This window comes from Phyllobates terribilis, unplaced genomic scaffold (genome assembly GCF_046119375.1).
Source record: "Phyllobates terribilis strain yellow unplaced genomic scaffold, ASM4611937v1 Scaffold_3__8_contigs__length_932513732, whole genome shotgun sequence".
NCBI lineage: Eukaryota > Metazoa > Chordata > Amphibia > Anura > Dendrobatidae > Phyllobates > Phyllobates terribilis.
Window position 1 is genome coordinate 468,559,421 of NW_027362763.1, and position 18,133 is coordinate 468,577,553.

At 42.4% G+C, this 18,133-nt stretch overlaps 1 protein-coding gene across 3 annotated transcripts in view; it reads left to right on the plus strand.

Moving 5' to 3' along the window:
- The first annotated feature begins 15,108 nt into the window (after window positions 1–15,108).
- Window positions 15,109–18,133, plus strand: part of ARMC2 (armadillo repeat containing 2) — a 191,335-nt gene continuing 188,310 nt past the window's right edge. For 2 of the 3 annotated variants that reach the window (XM_073675817.1, XM_073675826.1), the window contains exon 1: window positions 15,111–15,357. The gene's annotated coding sequence lies outside the window, so the exon portion shown is untranslated. Of the gene's footprint in view, window positions 15,358–18,133 lie in introns of all 3 variants that reach the window. The other variant, XM_073675823.1, reaches the window with a different exon arrangement.

An 18,133-nucleotide genomic window follows, 5' to 3' on the forward strand; every position in this document is an offset into this window, starting at 1 on the left:
GGAAGGGACCTCCAGGGTCATCGTGTCCTACCCCCTGCTCAATGCAGGATTCACTAAACCATCTCAGACAGATGTCTGTCCAGCCTCTATTTGAAGATTTCCATTAAATCAAACCAATAGAGGATAATAATGGCTTGGGAAGGAAATATTAATATTTACAAAGTGGGGAGAACCCCATAGAAACCCCTCTTCAAGCCATAAAACTTAGCTTTTATTGTTCTTTAAACTTAAAAGGGTATAAAAACTTTTTGTCCCTAATCTGTCTCATGTAATTTCAGCTATACACACTGGTATATATTCATTGGCTAACACCCTGGGGTGCCATCACTTACTTGACAGAATAGGACAATTATAAGACAATTATAGCACAAGTCCCCCCAACATGTTTCACCGCATGTGCGGCGTCATCAGGGGATGGGACACTGGCATAAAGTAATGTGAATGTGCACCTACACTTTGCAGTTATACCAAGAAGTGTGCTGGTCCATGTTTTCGGTTTTGCTTTAGATCCATACATTCTGTACATATGGATTTTTGGGTTGTACAGTTTAAAAAAACGAATGTTTAGGGGTGATCTAATTGCATAGTACAAGTATATGAGGGGACATAACAGAAATCTTTCTAATGATGTTTTTACACCTAGGCCTGCGACAGTGACAATGAGAAGGCTTAATCATAATCACAGACGGCAATCTTTATTGTGAGAGCAGTGAGACTATGAACAGCAGCAAGATTATATAATATTACAGGTTATTGGTACTGATTCGATGATGGGACGTTGATCTAGAGAACTAGTCTGAATGCCGTATGTGGAGTCAAAAAGGAATTTTCCCCTGATATGGGGCTATTAGCATCTGCCTCTTGGTTTTTTGCATTCCTCTAGATCAACATGTTAGGATATAGGTTGAACTCAATGGACTTATGTCTACCCTCATCAATTCTCAACTATGTTGCATTCATAAAGAAAGGAGTGACAAGGCTGATCTCTAGTACCCTTCGGACTTTGGCTCTGATTCACTAACACTGGCGTTTCATACACCAATCTTAATGAGTTTGGCGCATCCATCTTATCAGTAGTGTATGCCCCACCAGAAATGTTAAAAAACTGTCAAAGACAGGTGTAACATTTCAGGCCTAAGAAAAGCTGCCGCTATTGATGAATTTGATGGGCAAGTGTAACCACACCCTGTCCCAGCTACACTTGTCTTGGCAGAGTTGCTTGAAACTGGGGTGAAAATGCCTAAATTTGCAACACTTTTAAGCAAGCCTGCTGTGACGACACAGCTTCTAATCTTAATTAGCTAGACGTCTAGATTTGTTAGGCCAAGAGAAATACATTATTGTGTTTGTGTTGACTTTTGACTGTGTGTGTTTTTTTGGTGGGTCAAGAAGGACAGATTAGTATTTGTATAACCCTGAATGTTGAGTTCTATTGGTCTGTGAACAATGATGTTTCTTACTATGCTAATTGCATATTGTACTAAGCCAGCTAGTTGTTGATATACAAGAGCAGGTGGATACCAACTATGCAAATTGATTAAATGCTCAAATAATGATACCTGAGCCTTGCAATTCCCCCCCCCCCGACCTGTGACTGATGACCTTAGCCACATATGTAAATATAAAAAGGGTTTTCTATCCTGCTACAAGGAGAATCAAGGATCGAGTGACTCTTCAGGACAGTAGTTTGATAGCATGGCTCCATCCAAAGAGACACAGATTTAGATTCTACTGGATTCCAGCCTAAGGGTACACGGTCCTGACTGGAAGGATACAGATCTGCTCCATTGACCATCAGAGAACTCATGAATACATTTGGGAAATCCAGGTTGGGACAGTGAGGTCAGCTGGCCCCATGGATATGTTGTTTGGGGTTGCCAGGTTGGGACCATTTAGTCGCCTGGAACCTATGGAGACACTCGGAGAAAGCCAGGTTGGGACAATGAGGTCACCTGGAACCCATGGAGTTGTTTGGAGAGGCCAGGGTTGGACCCTCGGGTGTCCTGGCCTTGTACCTTGATGGACTGTCAGCTTCCTAAGCTTGCCGCTACCTCCTCTCTGTGGGGGTCAGCCAAAAGCTGTTCAATAAAGTATTGCCACACTGTTTTACCTTCACCCTGTGTTGTCGGAGTAGTATTAGGTCCACGGAAGACCCCACTTCTTCACACCTGCAATACCTAAAAGTACTGTGATTTTCCAAAGCGTTTTACAACCGTTTTCAAGAATAAATACTTGATGAATCAGGGCCAGTATGTTTACTTAAATCTGCCAACAGCTGACAGAGGCAAGGGCGGACAAATCATTGGTGCAACCTGTACGGCCACACTGGGGCCCAAGAGGTACAAGAGCCAATTTCTACCTTCAAAGCAGGGTCAATTTTGAATTTTTGGGTGCTCTATGGCTGCAAAGGGCCCACATATTGTTCTTGCACAGGGGCCCTTTTCTGTCTGTGTCCACCAGTGGACAGAGGCGTCTCCAAATTGAAAATGTGAGCTAAGGAGCAAATATGGAGAGAACAAATTATATCTTGTGGGTCAGCATTTGGAAGGGCCTGAGTGCAAGGAATTCTGGTTGCATTACTAATCAACACTGAACAGTTGGGATGATCACCAAAACATTACAGAAAAAGTAGAAATAATAATTAGCTCCTTTGCTGATTAAGAGCTTTCTACTTTGATAACGGACAGGCCAAATTTATAGCTCAGCTTCTGAGCCCACTCCAAACACTGCAGGTCCTGGTTGTGTTATACAGCTGACACCTGCCTCTAACTACAGTTTTTGGAGCTTGACAATGGCATTTAAGAGGTTCAATTGTGAGAGGTGCAGTTAAGTTGCCCATCGATCCCTATGCATCACAATAAGATAGTGTCAATTAGGTTACCATGGCAGTAGGGGCCTACTGAAAACCCAACCATTGTCACCACTGCCACCATCCTTTTACTGGTAGAAAGCCTTTTATTTTGAAAATTAAGAAACCAAATTTGTTATCAGAATCATCAGATAGTTGTTGCATATAATATGCATTTAATGTTTAGAGAGATGGAAAAGGTCAACTCTTCGATGTAGATCCATGTTGATCAGTACAAGATAGTTGACTCTCATAATTGCTAAGACTGACATCAAACTTAAAATTTGCCTTGAGCTTTACGTTTTGGGGATTGGAGTACATCAGAGGGGGAATAAAAAAGTAAAAGCCTTTGTATAATTCTATCTTCCAACTGAAATGTTTCGGGGGTCCGGTGCCACTCCAGCAAGATGATTGATACTGTTTGATATGTACTCATACGCTTATGATAACTTATGGATCTCTTTTTAGTCCATATATAGATTTCTTGTAGCCTAAAGACATCAACATCCTTTTATCAAGGTGTGTATAATTTTTAAGCAGTGTTACACACCTGTCCCAGGTATACCGGGATCTACCTCCTTCACCTCGACTCGCTGCCCTCTATTGTGCTCCATGTAAAATATTGGGGCGTATTCACAGAACCATCAAAAGTTTTCTTGAAAATAGTCAATAGGGTCACAAAAAACATGTTGAGAAAAAAAGATGCACTTTTGCTGCCACAGATTTGAGAAGAATCAAACGTGAAATGACCAGGAACACATTATCCTTCTGTGCTGTCATATTCTAGAACTGCAACTCACTGGAGTGCCCAGCAGTACCAAGGTGTTCAGTGCTTAGAGACATGGCCAAGGTAAGGAAGACTGAAACCCAAACACCACTGAACAAGACACAATTTGAAACATCAAGACTGGGCCAAGAAATATCTGAAGACAGATCTTTCAAAGGTTTTATAGACAGATGACATGAGTGACTCTTCATGGACCAGATGGATGGACCAGTGGCTGGGTCAATAACGGGCACAGACCTCCACTTTGGCTCAGATGCCAGCAAGGTGGAGGTGGGGCACTGCTATGGGCTGTGTGAGGCAGTGACGGGGATCATATACGAGGGACGGTATATATCCCCCAGAATGTGTACAGAGACCTATTAAATCCATTGGAGTGCATTGCAGTCACAGACACAGCTGCGGCTGCAATGCAGGAATGAAGGTGAGCAATCACCTGGTCAGACTACCTGGCTAAGGCAGATTAAGTAAAACCTGGCAGGGCCCTCATTTCTTGGAGGAGGTCACAGGAGGCAGTGGGGCGGCCTCCTCCCTCCAAACCGGATTTTCCAGTGGCTCTTGCCACAGGTCCTTTAAAACTCCTTCAATAAGGTTTAGTGTTGTTCTATGTTGCCACCTGCTAGGAGCACAGCAGGTTAGCTCAGCAGGACTGAGTGTGGCTGAACCACTGCCTAGGAAGGCTCTGCACCTGTCAGGCTCTGAGAGGCCCGGCGTGGCCGTTGTCCTCGGCAACCGTTGTTTATGGACTCATGTTAACCCGGCTGCAAACCGGAGGACTTTCTGTTTAACCGTGAGTTGCTGAATAAAAGCTGTTTATGTTGGTCTTGCTTGGGTCACTGCCTCAGTTACTGCACGGTGTGTACACCGCCGCCTTACAGCTTGGTGGAGAATGCGGGCATAGTGACTGAGGCATACCCCACCGGCAGCTGCATGACCACAATTCGGCCTGCCACCTTCCAGTTCCTCCCCATGGACAAAATGGAGGAGCTGTTTAAGCAGCTGGTACTCACTCAGCGGCAACAGCAGGAGCAGTACCCGAGTCTCCAACGGCAACAGCAGGAGCAGCACCAGGATCTCCAACGGCAGCAGCAAAAAACAAATTAACTGATGATGCAACAAATTGCTGCCCTGCGGGAGACACCGACGGCATCAGCCCCGGAACAAGGTTCGATCAGCGTTGAGGAAGATGGGACCGGAGGACGACGTGGAAGCCTTCCTTACCATCTACGAACGCACAGCAGAGCAGGAAAACCTACCAGCTGACCAGTGGGCGGAAGTGGTGGCTCCGTTTTTGGTTGGCGATGCCCAGAAGGCCTGTTTCAACCTCAGTCAGGAGGACGCCCAGGACTACCAGAGGCTCAAAGGTGAGATCCTTGCCCGGCTGGGGTCAATACATATGTGAGGGCTCAGCGTGTGTTTTCGTGGGCCTATGTGGAGACCCGACCTGCCTGGTCTCAGGCATATGACCTCCTGCAGCTGGTAAAGAGGTGGCTCGAACCTGAGACTTTGTCCCCAGCCCAGATAGTGGAGAGGGTGGTGGTTGACCGGCTGGTGAGGACTCTGCCAGTCGCTATCCAACGTTGGGTGGGGTAAGGGGACCCCGGCACCCTCGACCAGGTGGTCAGTTTGGTCGAGCGCTACTCAGGACTTCATTCGAGACTCCGCCCCCTCTCGGCTGTCACGCCGATCCCTGCCAACCCAGGAAAGGGGTCGCGTCCCTCTGCTGAGGACAGTCAGCACCGTGCCAGTGCTGAAGGGGAACCCCGGAGTGAGAGCGGCAGGAGACTGGTTCCCTCCCAAACTGCCATAAGACCTAACAGTACCTCCACCCTTAGGTGCTGGCGGTGTCAGGGGCCGGGACATGTGATTGCTAATTGTCCCCTGACTACGGAACCCATGGACTGCGGATATAGCCGCCGGGTCTCAATGTACGCCCAGACCGTCTGCACAGCAAGCGCCGAATCCCGGGACAGTGAACTCCAACTATGCCAGGTACTGGTTAATGGGTACCCCACGGAGGCCCTCCTGGACTCAGGGAGCCTCGTGACTCTGGTACATGGGTCGCTTGTGGCAGGAGACAACCCCAGTGGACGGCCAGTCGGGGTTGTGTGTATCCATGGGGACCTCCGAGAATACCCAACTGCAGAGATGTTTTAGGTCTCCACATGGCGTGGACAAAACTATGTGGTGGGAGTGGTAAAAACTCTTCCCTATGGGACTGTGTTGGGAAGAGACTTGCCCCTGTTCTGGACTCTGTGGAAAAACAAAATCCACTCTCCCCCGGTAAAATGTATTTCAGACGCTGTGCCCGATGAACCTGCCGTAGGGGTGTCCAACCTAGGGACAGAGTGTGACCCCGATAGGTTTCCCTTAGAGGTGTTGGCAGGAGAGGTCGAGGACACCCCATCGATCCCCGAGCTGAAAGTGTCCCGGGGCACGTTTGGGACAGCTCAGCTACGGGATCCCACCCTAACTCAGGCGCGGGAAAGGGTGTTAGAGATAAATGGCGTAGCTCAACAGCCCGGTGCAGATACTGTATTTCCACGCATGGTAATCAACAGCGAGTTACTCTACAGGACAGATAAGATCAGGGACGAGGTTGTAGAACAGTTAGTGGCACCTCAGTCGTACCATCGAGAGATTCTGGAGATGGCACACTCACACCTGCTGGGTGGACACTTAGGGGTGAAAAAGACGCTAGACCATATCTTACAGCGGTTCTTTTGGCCTGGGGTTTACGCGGAAGTCAAAAGGTATTGCGAATCCTGCCCTGAATGTCAGTTGACCTCACCCACTGCAAGTTTCCGTAGCCCATTGGTACCTCTGCCAGTGATAGAGGTGCCTTTTGAACGGATTGCAATGGATTTGGTTGGACCCATTGTAAAATCTGCCCGTGGACACCAACATATACTGGTAGTCGTCGACTATGCCACTCGGTACCCGGAAGCTATACCACTACGCCACACCTCGGCAAAACTGATTGCACGGGAGCTGTTTGCCATGTTCTGTCGCCTTGGACTCCCCAAGGAGATCCTGACGGATCAGGGGACCCCCTTTATGTCCCAAATGACAAGGGAACTATGCAAATTGCTAAAAATTAAACAATTGCGCACCTCGGTGTACCACCCTCAAACCGACGGGCTAGTAGAACAGTTCAATAAAACCCTCAAGTCCATGTTAAAAAAGGTGGTTTCTAAGGATGGAAGGGATTGGGACATGTTGTTACCCTATTTGATGTTCGCCGTCCGTGAGGTACCCCAGGCTTCTCTCCCTTTGAGTTATTGTACGGCAGACACCCTAGGGGTCTGTTGGACGTAGCCAAAGAGACATGGGAACAAGAGCCAACTCCGCATAGGAGTATAATTGAACACGTGGCTAGTATGCAGGACCGGATCGCGGCAGTCATACCCATCGTGAAAGAGCATCTGTTAGATGCCCAGGCAGCCCAGAGGCACACATATAATAAAAGAGCAAGAGTCAGAACTTTTAACAAGGGTGATCGGGTGTTAGTACTGGTACCCACAGAAGAGAGTAAGTTCATGGCCAAGTGGCAAGGACCATATGAGATTCGAGAAAAAGTGGGGGAGGTAAATTACCGGGTGTATCAGCCCGGAAGGAGGAAACCTGAGCAGCTTTACCATGTAAACCTGCTAAAACCTTGGAAAGATTGAGTGTGTTTAGTTACAGACGTCACCCCGGGCATATCACCAGAGAGTTCTCTAACTTTAGCCAGGGAAGCATCCGAGGGGGAGGTCAGGATAAATGGTGCCCTCACTAAACAGCAGCGACGGGAGGCTCGCTCGCTGGTGCAGCACAATAACGACGTGTTCTCAGAGCTACCAGGCAGGACTACGGTTATCCAACATGACATTGTCACCGAACCTGGCGTAAGGGTACGAATAAGACCGTACCGGGTACCCGAGGCAAGCCATCACAGCTGAGGTAAAACAAATGCTTCAGCTAGGCGTCATAGAGGAATCAGGGAGTGAGTGGGCTAGCCCCATCGTATTGATTCCAAAACCAGATGGATCATTACGCTTCTGTAACGATTTCCGGAAATTGAATGAAGTGTCAAAGTTTGACCTTTATCCAATGCCCAGGGTGGACGAGCTGATTGAGAGACTGGGGCAGGCCCAGTACTTTACCACGCTCAATCTCACCAAGGGTTACTGGCAGGTACCCCTCACAGATTCGGCGAAGGAAAAGACCGCCTTCGTATCTCCAGAGGGTCTATACCACTATGTGGTCTTACCTTTTGGGTTACATGGGGCCCCGGCTACATTCCAGAGGTTGATGGACATAGTGCTTAAGCCCCATCAGGAGTACGCATCCGCCTATTTAGAGGACATTATCATCTTTAGCACTGACTGGCATACGCACCTATCCCAGGTACAAGCGGTTCTGGATTCTCTCAGAGCTGCGGGGTTAACGGCAAATCCAAAAAAATGTGCGATAGGGCTAGAGGAAGCCCGATACTTGGGGTATGTGATAGGCCGAGGAGCTATTAAGCCCCAAATCAATAAAGTTGAGGCCATAAAAAACTGGCCTAAACCGTCAAGTACAAAGCAGGTGAGGGCGTTCCTTGGCATCCTTGGGTATTACCGCCGGTTTATACCTAATTTTGCTGGGCGAACGGCAGCCCTAACTGATCTCTTGAAAGGAAAAAAAAAAAAAAAAAAAAAAAAAAAATCGATAATGGTTCAGTGGAACCCTAAGGCAGAGGAAGCTTTTCAGTCCATGAAGTTGGCCCTGTGTGGACAACCGGTCCTCATCAGCCCCAACTTCAAGGAAACCTTCATTGTACAGACAGATGCCTCGGAGGTAGGCCTGGGAGCGGTATTGTCACAAAAAGTGAATGGTGAAAAGCACCCGGTCACCTACTTGAGTAGAAAACTTGTCCTGGCAGAGAAAAATTATAGCGTGGTAGAGAAGGAGTGTTTGGCTATTAAGTGGGCCTTGGAATCACTACGCTATTATTTACTCGGGCGTCAGTTCCGCTTGGTGACGGACCACTCACCCTTGGTATGGATGAGAAATGCCAAGGAGAGGAATGCGCGAGTCACCAGGTGGTTCCTGTCACTGCAGAATTTCAGTTTCTCGGTAGAACATCGCCCTGGGAAGTCGCAGGGAAACGCGGATGCCCTGTCCCGGGCACCCTGTATGGTGGCAAATGTTCAACCCCACAAGTTTGAACAGAGGGGGGGGGGATATGTGAGGCAGTGACGGGGATCATATACGAGGGACGGTATATATCCCCCAGAATGTGTACAGAGACCTATTAAATCCATTGGAGTGCATTGCAGTCACAGACACAGCTGCGGCTGCAATGCAGGAATGAAGGTGAGCAATCACCTGGTCAGACTACCTGGCTAAGGCAGATTAAGTAAAACCTGGCAGGGCCCTCATTTCTTGGAGGAGGTCACAGGAGGCAGTGGGGCGGCCTCCTCCCTCCAAACCGGATTTTCCAGTGGCTCTTGCCACAGGTCCTTTAAAACTCCTTCACTAAGGTTTAGTGTTGTTCTATGTTGCCACCTGCTAGGAGCACAGGAGGTTAGCTCAGCAGGACTGAGTGTGGCTGAACCACCGCCTAGGAAGGCTCTGCACCTGTCAGGCTCTGAGAGGCCCGGCGTGGCCGTTGTCCCCGGCAAACGTTGTTTATGGACTCATGTTAACCCGTCTGTGAACCGGAGGACTTTCTGTTTAACTGTGAGTTGCTGAATAAAAGCTGTTTATGTTGGACTTGCTTGGGTCACTGCCTCAGTTACTGCACGGTGTGTACACCGCCGCCTTACAGCTGGTATTATTAATTCTTAAAGATGAGCTAGTTGGACCATTTAAGGCTAAAAGTGGACTCAAAATCAACTCTCAAACCTACTGCCAGTTTTTGGAAGACGCTTTCTTAAAGCAGTGGTACACGTTCAAGAAAACCATCCTTTTTATGCAGTACAATCCTATGCTGCATGCATTGGAGTCCTCTACTGCTTGGCTTGTATGTAAAGGCCTTAATGATGAAAGAATAATGACATGGCTCCTTCCTCAACTAATTTACACCCTATTAAAAACTCGTGGGCTCTTCTTAAACAAGACATTTACATTGAAGGAAAACAGTACATCTCTCTTAACAGTGTCTGGGAGGCTGTGGTTGGTGCTGCCCAAAAAGTTGATCATCAACAGATTAAGGAACTGACAGTTTCTATGGATGGACAGCTTATGACCGTTATTGAAGTTATTGAAAAGGAGGGTGGCTATATTGGTCACTGATATATATTTTTTAAATGTCCAAAATGTATTTTTGTACATTTTGAGTTGTTTGGTTATTATTCTCACTTAAACAGATGAAAATCAATTGAGATGGGAAAAGTTTTTAATTTAGTTGCATAATAATTCTGCACACTAATAGTTGCCCAGTTATGCACACATACAGTAGATATTCTCCTAAAAAAGACAAAACAGCACTTTACTTTGCTACATATTTAAGTTTCAGGTTTATTAACTTTTGGATTGACCGGCAGCACTGTAGTTGTTCAATAATAAAATTAATCATCAAAAACACAAATTGCCTAAAGTTCTGCACACTGTGTACATTATTTATTGCCATGAATCTTCTCTAAGATTACTATTTCATTCTGCTTTCTGTGGCTGATGGTTTCAATGACTGGCTCATCGTACTTTTGCAGCATTTTAGTTGTTTAATAGTATATATTTCTATACATATATACAGGGTGGGCCATTTATATGGATACACCTAAATTAAATGGGAATGGTTTGTGATATCAACTTCCTGTTTGTGGCACATCAGTATATGGGAGGGGGAAAACTTTTCCAGATGGGTGGTGACCATGGCGGCCATTTTGAAGTCGGCCATTTTGGATCCACCTTTATTTTTTTCAATGGGAAGAGGGTCATGTCACACATTAAACCTATTAAGAATTTCATAAGAAAAACAATGGTGTGCTTGGTTTTACTGTAACTTTATTCTTTCATGAGTTTGTTACAAGTTTATGACCACTTATAAAATGTGTTCAAAGTGCTGCCCATTGTGTTGGATTGTCAATGCAACCCTCTTCTCCCACTCTTGACACACTGATAGCAACACCGCAGAAGAAATGCTAGCACAGGCTTCCAGTATCCGTTGTTTCAGATGCTGCACATCTCGTATCTTTATGGTATGGTGTGGTATATGGGGTACAAAGATAGTGGGGCCATTCTTCATCAATGGAAACCTCAATGCCACTGGATATCTGAAATTGCTACATGATGATTTGTTGCCCTCTTTATGCACTGAAGAAGGCACGTTCCCTGAGTTTTTCCAACAAGATGGTGCACCACCACATTATGGGTGTCAGGTCCGAGCATTCCTACATGAACAGTTTCCTGGAAAATGGATTGGTCATCGTGGGCCAGTTGAATGGCCACCTAGGTCTCCCGATCTGACCCCCTTAGACTTTTATCTTTGGGGTCATCTGAAGGCAATTGTCTATGCTGTGAAGATACGAGATGTGCAGCATCTGAAACAACGGATAATGGAAGCCTGTGCTAGCATTTCTTCTGCGGTGTTGCTATCAGTGTGTCAAGAGTGGGAGAAGAAGGTTGCATTGACAATCCAACACAATGGGCAGCACTTTGAACACATTTTATAAGTGGTCATAAACTTGTAAAAAACTCATGAAAGAATAATGTTATGTTAAAACCAAGCACACCATTGTGTTTCCTATGAATTTCTCAATAAGTTTGATGTGTCATATGACCCTCTTCCCATTGAAAAAAATAAAGTTGGATCCAAAATGGTCGACTTCAAAATGGCCACCATGGTCACCACCCACCTGGAAAAGTTTCCCCCTCCCATATACTAATGTGCCACAAACAGGAAGTTGATCTCACCAACCATTCTCATTTAATTTAGGTGTATCCATATAAATGGCCCACCCTGTATTTTGCACTTGTAGTACTGTCACCTCCTGCTTGGTCTGATGCAACTTCTGTATTGTGATCCCACGTATTTATCTTGTCTATTTACATACATATATCATAAAATAATTGAATTAATATTTTTAATATTTCTTGGCAATCTATCCCATATTTTCTCATATAGAATGTATGTCTGTAGTAGGCGCTAGCAGCCACCCTATTCTATTTCATTTTAAGTAATTATCATGTTTGCAGAAAAAATACATATATGCTCTTTTCCTGTTTACAAGTCTTTGGACTACTGACTTGTTCCACGAAAGCAATCCTACAACCAGCTCTAGCAAAAAAAACAAATAGAAAAGGGTTTTGGGATTTTTTAACACGCAGTGTCTTTGATGCATTTTTTGTGTAGGAAAAAAATCAGCCTTTTCCAATAACTGTAAAACGAATGAGATTTCTAAAATCTCATTCCTGCCTATGTTTTTCCTTTGCGTTTTTTGGACATATGGTGTATTATTTAAAAAGACACAGCATGTCAATTCTTTCAGCATTTTTTGCTGCTGTTTTTCTTCATTGATATAAAAAAATGGCTTAGCTCCAAAAACCACATAGAAAACATGCACAATTTCCACTGTGTTTTTCATGCAGAGGAAATAACATAAAAAATGATATGTATGAGCATACCCATTGAATGCAGTCACAAAAATATAAAGGAATTGTAAAACATAACAAAAACTACAAATTTGCCATCACTAAAATTGTAACAACCTTTAGAAAAAAAATCAACACATGATTTATACCATATGGGAAACACCTAAAAATAAATCATTAAAAAGAATAATGAAAATTACAGGTTTTTTTTTTCAATATATCCCCAAAACAATTTTATACATTTTACTTACTTCACTTTTCTGCTGGATTCACGTTTGGCTGCATCAAAACTGCATGTGTGTTTCCAGCCAATTCAGAGTTAAAGTACTGACAATGTCCACACAGTACCTAATCACTATTGATTTAGCATAATAATAATAATAATAATAATAACAACAACAACAACAATAAAAAGCACATGTATTTACATTGGGTGCTGTTTGCGTATAAGGCTCTCTCTAGTAGCTTTTCTGAGTTGGTTTAACACTGAAAAATGTAATATATTTATAAATATATATATGTTTATACATATACTGTATACATCATAAAACATATTTTACAATGTAAAAGCAAGTCAAAAGCTTTTCACTCAGAAAAGCTACTTAAGAGAGCCTTATACGCAAACAGCACTCTATGTAAATACATGTGTTTTTTTAGTAGTGGTTTTGCCATAATTGTAGCTGCAGTTTTACAAAAACAGTTCCAGGAAAATGGTTAGGTCAATGGGAAAAACTGCTGTCTAAACATGACTAAACTGCCAATCAGACCAGGTTCACATAAGCAATAGGAATTCCATTTTTCTGCTCCATATCAGACTCGTCACATGGCAGACTGCAGATGGACCCCAAAGGCCACGGCCCCTCCCAAAGGTCAGTATTCGATCAATAATTTTTTCTCAGGAGTGGGTGATAAATGCAGAATTGGTGACTTGTTTCTATAAGACCACGGCCCCACTATCAGTATTCGGTCAGTATTCGGTCAGTATTTTTTCTCAGGAGTGGGAGACAAAACCAGGAGTGGGTGATAAATGCAGAATTGGTGACTTGTTTCTATTATACCTTTTCTCTGATTGTTCCTCACCTGGTTTTGGCTTCCACTCCTGAGAGAAAATACTGACCGAATACTGATAGTGGGGCTGTGGCGAAAGACTGATAAACATGGAGGCTCCAACACAGCTGTGAATCTAGCCTAATGCATACTCTGCTTTCTTTCTTTCTTATAAAACATGGATGGTCCGGATCCAACAGGGCTCTAGGGAATTCATATGGTTTAACTGGTTATGAGATAATACTTTATGTGTTACCCCAAAAACTTTCTGGAGAATATATTGGCAGCTCATATTTTGCTAATGGCTCAGCAGAAACGTCTGTATCATGTATTATTTATTTTGCTTGACAAAATAAACCACAGCATTTTACAGATATTTTCCATCACAATCCACATTGGGGCTTACAACCAAAATTTCCTATCCATGCATCTTTGGCATATGGCAAAAAAACCCTCACATGGGGAGAGCATACAAACTTGTTTTTAATTTTATCCTTGGTGGGATTTGAACCCAGGACCCCAGTGCTAACCACTAAACCACCATGCTGCCCTGGCAGTCTACTGTATTTATAGTCTTATGTATAAATATTCTCCACGTAACCTAAAAATACATCTAAAAGTAACTTCCTCAACACCACCATAGCTATAATAGAAAATTAAATATAATATTTTTAATGATCTGAGACTCCAATAACTCCAAAGACACAGTCTAATGACCATCTTTGTCTAAGTCACATATGGAGAACACTGTTGCTGGTGCAAGTTAATATAGAAACCACTAATACATGTCAAATGTATCTAAAGGGCTTTATTCACCCGATGAAGGCACAAATAATGTCCTTTTGCTCCCCATGTATCAGCATACCTTTCTAATTGTACAGGAAAGCTCCATAGACTGAGATTTGCTATAAGGTGGGAAGCCCAAAAATATATATTTGTTTTTTCTTTACTTTGGCAAACAACAGACCATTATGTCAGAGGGATATATTGGGAAAAACATCTGATGGAAGGCTGAGATGTGAGGTCTCTTGGGCAAATACATACTAGAGAAATAAAAATCCCTATGGCCTCTCTCAGATTTATGGCACCAAGTTGTGTCATTGCAGAAAGTAGAGAACGGGATGTTGTGACAAGATAGGGATGTTGTGACACCTAATGAGTCTAAGGCTTCATTCAAATGTCAGTAATTTTTCTGGTTTCCGAAACGATGGTCTGATTTTCATCAGTGTTTGAGTTTTTACCATCAGTGTTTCATCAGTGATTTTCTAGTGTGAAAAAATAAATAAATTGCAATGCAATGTTAAAAACAAACAGGACATGGATGACAATGTATGCTGGAAGTAATTTTTCATATACTCATAGACCTGTATGGGTAATTTTATCCTGTAACTCAGATCAAAACAGACATGTCTCTGACTTTTTTTTGTAGGAACACAGTTTGCAAAAAAAAACAAAACAGTCATATGAATAGCTTAGATTATGATGGATATGTGTTCTGTCCATGATAAACCCAGATAGACGACGTACATCCGAACAGACATTTGAATAGATAAATACCTCCTTTACTTGAAGAGTTCTGTCGACAAAACTGGTAGAAAATGTATAGTACCACTGTTAAATGGGTAATTATTAATTATGACTAAGGGTAAATCCACATATGCAATGAAACAACCCCGTAAAGGAAAATATCTTCTGTATTCCCTATTCTGGGATCCAGTCTAATTTTTGCAAGAGAATATGCATGTGAACACAGATCCCAAATATGTCCATATAAAAGAACCTGTATTTGAAATAATCCTCTGATGTGTTTTTTTCACTGGACTGAATATTTTGCAGTGGACATTACGGTGTCTTCCTAAAGCAACTGAAAGCTTGACTTTCACACAGACCTGTGCACAGTCCAATATGATTTGCTTATCCTGGTTGTCGCCCTCCCACTCCCTTTGAGCTGTAGACAGTTTCTTACTGACCCAATTCACTGTTATACAGCATAAGACTACGGTATATACAGATACTGTTGTAGCCTGTCCACAGATATACAGCAGAGATTGTTAGCAACAACTCCCAGGAAGACATTACAGCCTGTCGTTAACCCCGACTGTGCTTTCAGATCAAGCAGGTAAAGAGATTTGCTTTTTCTATTGAGTTGAATGTCATTTTTCCTACTTGTATTATTTTCCTGTTATGAGTATATCTTTACTTATAGTATCCATCGTTACTTTTGTTTGTGTATATCAATTGTCCATGGCAGTGTTTATTTTTTACGTTGGTGCATTGCCCTTCATGAGGTTTATCTAAGAGATCCCTAGGTTCTACTAACTTGAGTCAAATTCATCCCTTGTGAAAGCATTTGTATAGGAGCAGATAGTCCTATTAGAATGTTTTGTAGTGTTTCTTTAGGTTGACATTAGATGTGTATGCAATTATCAATGCTACTTTGTCTTGTATGTGAATATGCAAATAGAAAGAAGGACAGGTCAAAACATTTTTATTAACCCTACCTACCTTCCAAGCACCATTTGCATTTCAAAGAAGGTATGCTTTATAATTATTAAAAAAATAAATACCGGTAAATCAAGAAATATATTTATAGCATATTTGCTTTTAATAAATGGACGTTATCCATGCAAAACATTCTAACCTAGACAAGTCCAATAATACCCAAAATATGCCCGTGTCTTTTATCATAATCTGGGGATTAATATCTTACCATTAACATCTTTTAGTGCAATATTACACTACACAGTGTTAAAGAGCACTCAATTTATCATAGTGGTTCATACAGGTATATTTAGCTTGATAAATCTACCCCAATTTGTCTGTTTCCCACAGAGAAATTAACATACCAAGAAAAAAAAAAAAAAACTTCAGGTTAATTTAGCACCGTCTGAGTAGAGCCAAAAAGTTTACTGTGTCAGCTCTTCAGTTCTTTGGCCTGCTGGCATTGGTTTCTGTTAAAGACCCTGAAAAGGGGACTTTCTTTGCCATAATGGTATTGACAAAGGCTAACTGAAGTTGCAATGTAAGGAACCCCTGGTCTAATAACAATAAAGAGGTTGTCCAAGAGTAAAATAAAAAAAGCAGGAAATATAATAACGGCATTTAGCAAACTCATCGTATCTACAGACATCACTTCTGAGACCAAGGATTAGCTTCACAGAAACAGCATAATATTGCACCAAGGATAGAAACAAAAACCGCTAGGGAATAACCGGAGCACCAGCACTAGGTGAAAAAACATGCATGTTTTTCCATTCCTTTGGACCATGTGATGCTATAGGAGCCTCCACTATGCTTTACTTTTATTTTGTACTCACAAGGTCACCATCTGCCTGTGTGACACAGTGCATCCTACAAATCCATTGCCATGATTCAGCATCAGAATGCAAAGGAGTGTACATCATGGTGTCAGAATAGAAAATAAAGAAATGCCAAAGAATAGTATAAGTGAAGGTGCAGTCTTAACTATGAATATAACCAATGCAAAAGGCAAGATTGGTAACTAGAGAGCAATCCAAATGCAGTACTCTATTATAAAGGCTCAACTGGGATACAAAAATGGAGACTATGCCACCCACAATAATAAACTCTAGTAGCACAGGACAGACTATGAAATTGGGTTGCATTAGTTGCCATTGCAAGGCAAAGTGGCTGGGGTTGAACCATAGGGCTAGCACTGAAGCAATGGGATGGGTGACCGATTGAGGTTACTTGTCCAGTCACCTTTCTTGGCTTTTTGCCTTTCTACATAGGATGAAGCCATGTAGAAAGGCAAAAAGCCAAGAAGGGTGACTGGACAAGTATCACTTTGCTAAAGGAAACAACAACTGTATCGAGTTTTTAATAGTAACTTAGTATTAGTATGTAATGTCTTGATTACCTATCCAACTTTTCAAAATCTTTGTTAAAAAGTGTTAGGAGAATGCAAATGCGAGCTTGGTATCATCATTTTGTCAAAAACTTTGCATTTCAATAAAATTGCTCATGGCAAATTTACTGAAAGCCTTTAATGCCCCTCTCCACTCAAAAATCTAACAACTCTATATACCCCTTTTTTCATATTGCTTGTCTGTGACGATTTAGTCCTTACAAATATATGCATCCCTCACCATACAAAAAATAACATCGAATATAAAACAGGTAGATCTCGACAGTGACCAAGTTCTCTGTGTAAATGACATTCAGAACCAAACTATGCCAAATAAATAAAGTTTAAATGATAGATTTCATCGTACTCTTCTTTAATATAGTGTGATCTTTCTGATCAATATATACATTTGCACTGACACTATAATATAACTACTGTATAAGTGCCATTTTCCCAGATAACATATTGGACCTGAATATATGATCTTATTTTCTTAGTAGAGGACACAACAGTAAGCACTTAATTGCTTGCCATTAATTCTGCACATATTACCAATAAAAGACGTCAATACCTCGTTGCTTAGTTTAGCATTATGGCACATAATCATGCTTCCCATTGCATTCTAGATGCTTCCATAGGTTTGCGGAGAGGCAGAAAATTCGAATTTACTGATTAGGAAAATTCGGATTTACCAATTCTGTTAAAATATACATATCCCTTAGTTTCAGATTAGAAATAGTTTGGCAGCCTAGCAACTACTTTTAATATTTTTTACTTTCCATTTCTAAAAATATGTATATGTATATCCAGCACAGTCTGTATGTTAGCTGAATAAAAGCAGTAATATATATGCAACATAAAAGCAGACGAAATTCAATATATTACTGAATTTACATAATCAATTACCCCCACATTTATATTGATAGATGTATGGATCAAAAGGAATTATCACGTTGCCTCCTCAGTTTCTAAATCGGGTTATCGTAGAGGTTTTATTTTACAGTCACCGTACTGAGATGTTGAGATC